This window comes from Numida meleagris, chromosome 2 (assembly GCF_002078875.1).
Source record: "Numida meleagris isolate 19003 breed g44 Domestic line chromosome 2, NumMel1.0, whole genome shotgun sequence".
In the NCBI taxonomy this organism is placed as follows: Eukaryota; Metazoa; Chordata; class Aves; order Galliformes; family Numididae; genus Numida; species Numida meleagris.
In genome coordinates, this window is record NC_034410.1 from 36,077,525 (window position 1) to 36,086,883 (window position 9,359).

The 9,359-nt window shown below is 35.0% G+C and overlaps 1 long non-coding RNA gene across 1 annotated transcript in view; it reads left to right on the top strand.

Moving 5' to 3' along the window:
- Positions 1-5,767, top strand: part of LOC110394469 — a 91,595-nt gene extending 85,828 nt beyond the window's left edge. Inside the window, exon 2 of the long non-coding RNA XR_002435640.1 lies at positions 2,115-5,767. This is a non-coding gene — a long non-coding RNA (uncharacterized LOC110394469). The remainder of the gene's footprint in view (positions 1-2,114) is intronic.

Genomic DNA, 9,359 nt, shown 5'->3' on the forward strand with positions numbered 1-9,359 from the left:
TTCTCATTCAAAATGCAATCTGAACCTAATGACCTCCATTTATTCTTAAAGTTCTGTCCTAACTTTCCTGTTCTTAATGTTTTCAGCTCTTTATATTCATCTTAGTGTCACATGTACATGCTAAAGGAAGCATAATCTATGCATTGATGCAACACTGAATTTGGGACTAATATCATAGCTAAACTCTTGCTGTGCATGGTATTCAGCATGATTATGAGCTAGGATGAAATGGAATATGAGTAATTTGAACACAGAGAAATGTTTTCCTACAGCAAACATGTCCCTTCAGATTAGTATATGCAGCTTCTAACAACCTGTGCAAATATTTCAGAACCTTCATCTACCTGGCTTTTGGCAATCTACATTTTTCTGTTTCATGTTGCATTGTGCTGATCTGGTGACACCTGTATCAGAATCAGGACTGAACAGAACTTAAAAGCATACTTTGAGAATAAAAGACAGGATAAGTTGTGTTCCTGAAACATCTTCAGGTCTAAGAAATATAAATTTCAGCTTCAATATTACTACAGGGCTAATAATTTAATCATTACATAACTAATAATTTTATATTTCAGATTTATGATTTAGGGATCATTTTCCCTTCAGACCATAGACTGTAATATATATCTATAGTTTATTTTCTTGTCTTGACTTCATTTTTTTGGCTACACAAAGTTTCATGTTTTTTCCTCTCAAGTATCAATGATCCATTAAACTTTATTCTAATTTCCCCCCTTTTGTAAAATTAGCCATACTTCTAGTAATCTATTCTAGAATAAACATTCTTTCAGCCTTGTAAGCTATCACATGAGTCTTTTGAGTCTCACAGGTATATTGAAATGGAAAATGATAGCCAATTATGCACACAGAAATGAGACTGAAAATCCTTAACACTGCTAAAGGCTGAGGGATGTACAGCCCTGTATTTTGTTGAATTATTTACACTAAAATAATCAGCGGATGTAATTACATAAACTATGAACGAAATCAAAGTCCACTAAGTTCTTGTATCTTTAGGCTTTCAGCCACCTAATGACTTTCAGTGACATGCAGAAATTACCAGAGTTAGTTTCAGGACTTCAGTATTTCGTGATCAGCCTGGCCTATATTACCTAAATCACCAGGATTCCCAACAGCGAAACAGAGAAAGCCCTTGAGCACTTTGTCTGTCTTACCATCTGGGCTATATTCTTCAGATGCAGTCAAAACTGGAAGAACCTTGATTACATGATGGATAGGCTCCTAAGACTGTCCTTCAGAAGGTACATCCAGGTCTATATCCTGAGCTGATATAAAGCTGTGCTAACCCTGTTGATATAATTAGTGCTAAATCTGTACGTACAGTCCCTGAATAGAAGAGATCTGGCTTTCTCTATAACCTTTCTATATTTAATGATTCTACAAAATAATTTTACAGTCATTTTAGTGTGTGGTTTCTTTCCTATAGTACAGAATTCCCTCATCAAATCACGTTAATTGTTATGACAAATATTTCTTCTCGAGAAGAAATGTCGTCTTGCTTCCTTTCTGAAGTCTCACCTTCTTTAGACTCTAATTATAAGAACCATTCACTTCTCTTATTCTGAGATTATCTTTATCTGATTTTAAAGTTTATATATGTAAAAAAAAGGTAAAAAGAGGAAGAGCCTACCAATATTCATGACTGGTTGAACCTGGGAGAAAAGTTTATTCATTTTTATTAGACATATTCTGTCATCTAGCATGTCCGAAGACTTATGATTATGACACTGTATTAGCAGTCAAATGGCATTGTTTGTTCATTGAAATTACAGAGTCCACTTTTATTTAAATGAATAATGATGCATATTAATCAAGAACTTAGTTTCCAGCTTGGGAAATAAAAACCAGAAGTTGAATTATCTGTTTGGAGATGTGACTGTATTTTTAGTTTTCTTTTCCAAGTAACAATCTTTACTATTGCACATAAATGAAAAACAATTTCTTTGGCATTAGTTTACAGTGTGAAAATCTAAGGCTTCAAAATATACTCAGAAGTATTTTGGCAACTGGTGCTGCTGGTTATATAATACAATATATTTTCAAATATATGCTTGACATAATATAACTAAATGTATACTTATTTGTCTTTGCAGGAAAGGTTGAGGCTCTGAGCCTGCACTGTCTTCTGGAGAAACAGTGTTCCCCTCTGGTGGAAAGAAACTCACGTCCTTGAAAGGAAATGTGAATTCCAGTTTTTCCTCTCTCCCTTTAGCTGTCTTTTGCTCAGTATAAGATTCCACACTACAGCAGAGGATAGGGGATATCAGTCATATGACTTTTAAATATCAAAAGACACTGGATGATATCCAATTTTCAAACGTTTTTGTGCTATAATTATTTATATCCTCTGCACAGACACACTTTGTTTCCTAAGTTATTTATGACCTCAGGAATTACCAACCTGTCAGTTTCTCCTCTGTGCTGGAAAAGATCATGGAGCAGATCCTCCTGGAAGCTATGCTAAGGCACATGGAAGATGGGGAGGTGATACAGGAGAACCAGCATGACTACACCAAGGGCCAATCCTGCTTGACCAAACTAGTGGTCTTTTATGATGGTGTCACTGCATCAGTGGAGTGCGCATGAACAGCCAGATAACAGCCGAATGAACTTGACTTTTGATTACATCAAAACCTTGGTTAATCTCACTGGCCGCTGCTCCATCACTAGCATCCATGAGGGAAATGAGTGGACTGTCATTATCAGAGAGGACCAAAGACAGGGTCTGTCAGAGGTAGCTGCCTCCTGTTCCTCTGGCAGCATCTGCCTGAGCAGTAAATTTTTTTTCTGATGTTTTCTAACACTATTTTCACCTTTATTCCTTAACAATCTATATTAAAGCCCATGCTTTTATAACAAAATTTGACTTTTGAGTATACCTAGCTGACTCTGATACTTTGGGATTTTTAAAGGCCAGTATTAATTAGAAACTCTGAGAAGAGTGGGGCTGACTAAGCAGTCTGCATAGATCTCTGTGAACCTTAACTATTCTGTGGTTCTGTAATAGATCAGCAATTTTCAATCTTCAGTGTTTTCAGGAGAACTTAAAAACATTAACTGATTAATCTATGAATGTCTCATAGATCACAGCTTGTCAACAAGTATATATTGATTTGTTTTAGCAGATTTCATGTCCACCAAGTCCTGCACCAATCTAGTCTACTTCTTTCATCCTTCCTGCCAGTTATCACAAAATGTGAAGATATTTGCCCTACTAGAGCTTGAAAGGTTTTAGGAATAATATAGTCAGCCTTGACCTATATCAAGAATTAGTTGCTAGTAGTGTGTTCCTGCATTTGCAGTATAATAACTTGAAAAACAGCACAATATAACCCTTTTATAAATAGGAGTAGCAGGCTAGACTGGAATAATTTCAAATTTTCTGTTTATTTCCACAATGTTTTTAAAAGTTAAAAAGGCCTATTCTCAAAAGACTGCAGGTATTTCCTTTCAAAATTTAAGTTAAGAATTCAGACAGCGAATTCATTACTTCCCTGCTCACGAGAGGCAGCTAAATAACTTCATATGCAGCCATAAAATAAAGGATCCAAAAATGAAATATGAAATAGGAATGAGTCCCCTTGTGAAATGAGACCTTCCTACTACTTTCAAAAGGTAACTGGCTCAAGGCAAGTTCAGTCTGTTAAGTGAGTTATCTTTCAGGATTAGCTTGTGCTGGTTCAGTGTACGGTGTTTGTCTCTCTGGTAAAATAAGAAAAAAATTATCTGTCAAGATTTTGAGAACTTCTAGAGATGGAAGCCCTTAAATGAGAAGTGTGTTTTAGCTGTTACATGTAATTAAAGAATTTATGCCATTTACATACTCTTGTCCTAGTCAAATTCCAATTTAGCTAATTAATTTTTGCTTCTAACAATCTCCAGTTTCTACTGGTAAATTTATTTTCCACTTTGCAATCTTAATTATGGTATAACAGCATTACTATATAATCTTATCACAGTTTGGTTTTAATAAGGGGAGATTCATTTTCAGGTCTGGAAACTGAAAGCCATTCTATGCAGCAAATGTACCAGCTTAGAACTACTTTTGTGGCCAAAATGTACTCAACACTAGTGAGTCTGAATTGGTTTTCCGTGAGGAAAACACAAGTCTCAATGCACAAATTATGCAAGTACATTTTCAAGACAATTTGTCTGTCCTTAAATATTTAAAGTTTCCTTTTTTCCCTTCAGACAAAAATACATACACAAACATTACTTCTCCCCATTAATGCTGCTTGACTCATCACACTGTATCTTCTTTGTTGAAAATGTTTCAGTTCACATTCTCGAAGTTGAGTATGTCTCATGTCCCACTGTGAAAAATAATACACAAGTGAGGTCTTTTTTTCTTTCCCGATTATTTTGTGAATGGAAATAAAGTCTTACTTTCTTAGTAGTGGTAAAGATGTAGATTTATTGTTCATTCAGTGAAAATAGTGCTTTCATATTCACAAAGCAAAACACAAAATTACATAAGAGATGAAGGCAATGACATTCTTCACTTCTTTTTTATTTATTAATTCTTAACTTTAATTTTTCATTCAGAGCCAATTTTCTTCAAAGAAGGTTTCTGGTGTCATTTTTATATTGTTTTGATTTAAAACTTCACTAAAAACCTTGTTGGTTTAATCATTTTACCTTCAAGAATTTAAACTGTAAAATCATCATTTGAGTCTTTATTTTTTATCTAGAAGTACCTGAAGAATGCTCACTCAGAACAGATGCCTAGATTAAAGAAGGGTATGACTGCTTTCCATATCACACTGCAAACCAATAAAACTGAGTAATGTCAGCATGCCTTTAAGTATCTTTATACTAGTAAAAATCCAGGGTTGACTTTGCTTCCTGCACTGAACATCTATCCAGGCATGCAAATGTTTACACCTATTGCATGTGGCTATATACTATAGAGCTGGGTTCCCAGATGGCTTAGTGGAGCTCAGCAAAAGGAATTCTCTAGGAAGTTTCTTTCTTCAGTAATGCATTTAGACAAAGCACAGGAATAATTATCAGTTCAGCTGATCTACTATTTTCCATCACTGGAAAAATGTCTAAGCTGAATCTTGGTGCCTTTATAATTTTAAAGGGTCTTCACTTTGGTAAATCCTTGGAGCTGAATTCTAATAATCTTTAAACACAAATTCTATATTTCAGAGTCAATTTCATTCCCCATCTTTCCTGATCACTTTATTTCTATTGTTAAAACAACCTGGGAATAACTGTAGGTGGATCCTACTGTCATTATTTTCCCCTTTATATTGTTAAGATCTTTTTTTTTAAATTCAAAATATGATAAAATTACTATGAAATTATTTTTTCTTTAATATGGGCATAGTAAATGTACATCTGGATTTATTTTTCTAAAGAACTTTATACTCAAGTGATTTATTTATTTATTTTTTGTCAAGTTAAATTTCAAGTTAGTTTGAATTTGACATCTACCTTCTTAAACTGCTATGCTGGATCAAGCCTTCTTTCTACAGCCAGCTTCTCCTCAACTATGTCTTCCATGCCGCGATGTGGTTTCTCTGGTTTAGGAATTTGTTTATGGTGGTTAGAGGATATGGCTGTATTTCTAACACTAAATTACATTTCTGAGGAAACATGATGAGAGTTCAGGATGAGCTAACTTTAGCTGACTTGAAAATAAATGTTCCAACATTTCCAAACACATCTATTTTTGATTTTTTTGTTTGTTCCTGTGAAAATGTTCAATAATGTAGAAAATAAATGTTTTTAGCAATAATTATTTCTCTTTGCAAAAATTGTAATTTGCAACTATTTTGACTTTTGGATGTGTTTACAAACCACATAGATGCAATGGGGAATTCTACACTACATGAAGGAATGTACATTCCTCCTTGGTCCACAGGCTAGTCATTGTTTCCCTGTTGTTTATTTCAACATACTTAATTAACATACCACTCTCTTTCAAGTACATTTGACTTCTAGAGAGGATGATTCATTTTGGATAACTGAGTTTTATAATGAAATAGAGGAGTTAAGTTTATTGTGTACACAGTAAGTCTAAATTCTTCAATGACTGGTAGGTCAGTAGGTTAAACTTTATGACTTTTCATGACCAGAAAAGAAAATCCAGAAAAACTGAAATCGCTGCAAAGTTGATTTGACAGACATGCACATACTGCGTATAAAGGCAGATGCACCAGCCTGATTGGCTTTGTGTATTGAACATGAAAGTAAGAGGGCCTTTCTTGTTGTTATAACAGTTACTTATCTGGCAAAATATGTTCTAAGTGATTTAAAAAACCCCCAAACCTACAGTATGATTCCTCTTTTGAAGAAGCAAAAGAACTATTGTCCTTGGCAATTTTTGTGGCAGACTTTAGACTCAGTTTGCCTTTGAATACTTGTGTGATTATTTTACATGTGTCACAGTGTTCTGTGATTTCCCTCAAAATTTTTTATTCCAGAGGAAAGGCCTACCACGTCTGTCTCATAAACATTCAGGAATTCTGAATAGGATTGTTCTACTTTTAATGAATTACACTCAAGTGAGATTTTGGATGGGAATCTTTTAATCACTTCACGTGTGTTCATAAACATACTCTTCTTGAAGATAGTTTTAGTGCTAGATAATGGGGATGGGGAAGTAGTTACACCATCAAATATAGGTACCTATGTAAATAAATTATGTTATTTTAAATTATAAATATGTTATTTTTTTTTATTTTATGTTATTATGTTATAAATTATGTTATTTATAGACCTCATTGTGGCCTTCCAATACTTGAAGGGAGCGTATAAACAGGAGGGGGATCGATTGTTTGTGAGGGTGGATAGCGATAGGACAAGGGGGAATGGTTTTAAGCTGAGACAGGGGAGATGTAGGTTAGATGTTAGGAGGAAGTTTTTCACACAGAGGGTGGTGATGCACTGGAACAGGTTGCCCAGGGAGGTTGTGGATGCCCCATCCCTGGAGGCATTCAAGGCCAGACTGGACGTGTCTCTGGGCAGTCTGGTCTAGTGGTTGGCGACCCTGCACTTGGCAGGGGGGTTGAGACTTGATGATCTTTGAGGTCCTTTTCAACCCAAGCCATTCTATGATTCTATGATTCTATGATTTATATTCACTTTATAATCCCTGGAGAAAAAGAAAATGTAAGGATTCCAGATGGTGTTTTGGACAATACCCACTGAATGTACATATATACATGTATACCTTGGTATGTATACCACACGTATACACACTAATACACACACACACACACGTACTGTACGTTTTTTTATGCAAAGGCTGTTTATACCTACGTGCATATATATGTACCTATATTGACAATACCCACTGTATGTAGGATGTAAAGAGATTGAATGCCTTAGACAGCTAATGTTGAAAGCCCTAGGTGGTTTCATTGTCCTTACTGAGTCAAACTTTGTTTAAGATGGAGATTTTAGAGGAACATCTAAGAACTAGTCCTAGTTAGTACCTAGCATTTCACATGAGGCTTTAGGAGCAGGTTTCCTCCTCATGGCCATTCCTTACACAAATTTGTCTTCCTATTTCTCAAAGAACTTTAGCAATGAAAAATCACAAGCTCTTCAGCAACATATTTCAGCCCCCCACTAAACTTACTGTAGTGATGTTTCCTACTCTTTGTCTTTTATGTTGTAGTTGAAATAGATTATTTCTGTTCATAAGTGTTGTTGAAAACCAATACTACTTTCTTCTTTGTATTATACAAACAATAATCTTTATGCACTTTAAATTATATTATAATTTCTATTCATTCTTTTCAACTTTCAAATACAGTACTCTATTTTTTCCAACAGATCTTTTTTTTTAATAATTGAACATTCCTACCAGTCTCTGGTGGCTTGTGCTTACTGATGAACAAGATTTTTGGAAATGAAATGTCCCAAACTGCATGCCCATCTAGTTGAAGCCTTCCCAAAGTAAAACAGAAAGGTAGCCTTTGTCCTTTCTTGCAGATAAATTCCTTTATTCAAAGAGTAATACCTTCTTGATTCAGCTTGTGCTCTTCTCTAAATCTAGATCATTTTCAGAAATCATCCTTAACTGATTGCTCCCGTGTCCTTTGTTGTGCAATTGATTTTTTGTTGCACATTTCATTATTGATTTTCAGCCTATATTTTCAGTCTATTTCTTGAATTTATCGTGAATTGCCCATTTGGATTCTAATCTTGTCCTCCAATACACTTACAGTCCCAGTCTAATGCCGTCTTGAAACTTAACAAGACAATTTTCTGTTACATCATGCATTTCATTAGTGAAAGTATTGGATAGAAGTGAATGCAATTGACTCCACAGACATCACCTGATAACTTCATTTTATTTTCAGAGAGAATTCACAGGTCACTACTTCTTCCATATGATTGTCCAACTTGTTTTTGCATAAATTTTAAAGGCTTTTAAAAATTCTTTTTCTAGTTTGTTGAGATTGTATCAAAGCCTTGCTGATGGCAACAATCTCCAAGAAATTTCCTGCTCCTTTCTCACCAGCAAGATCTATTAATCTGACAAAGAAAATTATATTATTTTTTATGATTTTTTATGATTTTTCACAGAAAAAAACATCTTGGATGTCATTTCTCTCTTTGTTATTTTCTAGGCTTACAAATAGCTTAGTTCTTTGCTTCAAATTTTCTCTGGGAAATGGATTTAAACCTGACTGATTTCCCTGCTCTGTTTTCCTCTCCAAAGGAAACTGTCTCCTCTTTTTTGTTGCTGCTTTCTGTTTTGTTTTTAGGCTTTTTTTTTTCAGTTCTTCTTTGCCCCTCCAGCAGTTCTGATATACAGAAAACAGTGATTCTGCAATAGGGAGCAGGGCACATTGAGGGCAAACCAAGTCTTTTTTTCTGTGGGGAAGGGGTTGTGCTCAGACATCTGCCAAACCCCTAGCTATTCCAATACACCAAATATTCCAATAAGTTTTGTCTTCCCCGTTCTAATTGCTCTTTTTTTTCCCTTCTATCTGCTGCAGTAATCATCAAATCATAAATTGACCTTTCCAGGGGAAATTCTCTCAGAAAAGACTGTGACATTTTGTTCTTCCCAATATCACCTGCAATTAGCTTCCTTGTTTCACCGGGGGAGTAGGCCAACACTGTCTTTGGACTTCTTACTATTAATGCACTTCTAAAGCTGTCCTTGCTATTCCTGATATATCGTGTTAAATGCATCTATTTTTGAATTTGGCCTTTTTGATTTTGTCTCTACTTGCTTGAACTGTTCTTTTGTAGTCCTCTCAAGAATGTGGCCTAATTTATACTGTTTGGTTCCACCTTGTGCTGAGGTTAGGGAAGAACTCACAGCTGAAACAATCTGGACTCTTTATGGCATTTCTGTCTTCCTCTGT